Source organism: Malus domestica, chromosome 13, assembly GCF_042453785.1.
Source record: "Malus domestica chromosome 13, GDT2T_hap1".
Classification (NCBI taxonomy): domain Eukaryota; kingdom Viridiplantae; phylum Streptophyta; class Magnoliopsida; order Rosales; family Rosaceae; genus Malus; species Malus domestica.
In genome coordinates this window covers 12,899,640-12,901,561 of record NC_091673.1, presented here as the reverse complement: position 1 = coordinate 12,901,561, position 1,922 = coordinate 12,899,640, and the positions used below count along the sequence as shown (strand labels likewise).

The 1,922-nt window shown below is 39.2% G+C and overlaps 1 non-coding gene across 1 annotated transcript; it reads right to left on the bottom strand.

Moving 5' to 3' along the window:
• Positions 1 to 562: 562 nt before the first annotated feature.
• LOC103452889 (uncharacterized) lies at positions 563 to 1,663 on the bottom strand. The gene is made up of 2 exons (XR_011575090.1): positions 1,237 to 1,663; positions 563 to 1,001 (listed from the first exon to the last, which is right to left on the bottom strand). It is a non-coding gene; the product is annotated as an uncharacterized protein (transcript).
• Positions 1,664 to 1,922: the final 259 nt, after the last annotated feature.

Below are 1,922 nucleotides of genomic sequence, written 5' to 3'. Positions count from 1 at the left end.
AACAAGGGATTTTAAGAAAATGTAGGGAAATCTCATGTTCCTTGGTGGCATGATCTTTTTTTTTTTTGTTGGGAGCATGACAGATTGCCATTGTTATCCAAGTACTAATTCTGCACACTGTTGTCCACCATTTATATACTATTGTTCACTCAGTGAGCAATTTAGACATTCCCTCTACAAATCCAATAAAAATGCGCAACATAGAACAAACACCATTACCCTATATACGCCCAACCGCCATTGCATTGCATCAAGCAAACGTGGCCATATATACAGAAAATATAAAACTCCGAAAATATATTTTCTGTATATAACCACCCTGGAGTGTTCTAATGATTAGGGACGAATTCCAGACACGTATTTCACACGACACATCTGAATTCGTTTTGTGACGTTGATGAATTACACGATGGTGGCCAGAAAGAGACTAAAATGCCACTGGAAATTTTCTGAACCCTTAAAAGGATGAATTGTCGTGACGAAACCATTTATTCACTTTTAAAGAAAAATAAACATATACATATAAAAAAAATTTCAAAAAATAAAATCATGAATGCCACTGTTAAGCATAAGAAGGAAATGCCATTAATGCCCTTCCAACTGTCACAAAATCCCACGACTGTCCTCCGCCATGGTTTCTGTTCTAAATGTTTGACGTTTGAACAGGTCGGATTCTTCTGGCCCCGTAGCAGGAAGCAAGAAAAACCGACAAAGGATCAAAGTCTTTTCGAAATAAACTAAGGGTAAAACTGGAAATACAACTCTAGAAACCAATTCATCTCGGTTCCAAACTGGTAAAACTCTCTCCCCTCTCCCTCTCCTTCTCTCTTCTATCTCAGTAGGCAATTCCACCCGCTCGGTTTCTGGTCCCTTTGCGCTGATCAGAGGAAGCTGAAGGAGAAGAAGAACAGTACTTCTGCTTCTCTTTGCGAACAATCTCTTCCTCGTCCATGAAAATCTGCCTGTACCTGCAGTCCACGCTGCAAAATCCCCTGTCCCCCCTGCATTTTCAAGAACCAAAAATGAAAAAAAATAATCCAAATTAAAGATTGTAACTTTTTTTCCTCCAAAATCACCATGCAATGATGAAAATCAAAAAACAAAACCTGGGTTTTTCACAAAACAGCAAAATCAAAGGTGGGTTAGTAATAAAAGTGTGATCTTTTAAAAAAAAATTGGTGGGTTTTGCGTGGAGAGAGAGAGAGAGAGAGAGAGAGAGAGGGAGAGAGAACTTACTTGTACATGTAGATGTCCTTGCCAGGCAAGAGTTTCTGCTTGCAGAGAAAGCATTGGTCAAGAAAAGTTGGTTGCCCAAAGAAGGAGGGTGAGACTGAGGAGTGAGAAGAAAAATGAAAACTTGTGTGGGTTATTTGTGAAGGGCTTGAAGGAGAAGGCAAAAAAGAAGAAGAAGAAGAAGGCTTTTTGATGACAATCATGGTGGCTTTGTTAATTACTTGTGGGACATTTTTGCTAACTCCACTCCCCTTTTGACCTCCTTCCAATACTATGCTAAGTCCCACCATATCTATCTATCTCATTGAACCAGTTAATTTCTCTCTAAAATTTTCTATGGAAGGTTCCTATCTCTCTCTAAAAATTTCAGTGTGAGGAGGAGAAGGGAGGAGGAGGGAGGAGAAGCCTTTGCTCTCTCTGGTTGATAGGAAAAATTGAGGAAAAATAAATAGAGAAGAGAAGAAGGGAGAGGAGGATGGTACGGGTGGGTTTGGTGGGACCCTAACAGCTATGGAACAGTAACAAGGACCATTAGCGTAGCCATCGATTTGACTCCTTGTTCTGGTTAACTGCCACGGACCCCACTCTTTAGTTTACCATTTTCTTTTGCTTTTTTTAGGGTTTTTGCATTGAGCAATGCTATTTCATACTATATTTTTCAAATCATATCAATATCACATTTTGAATTA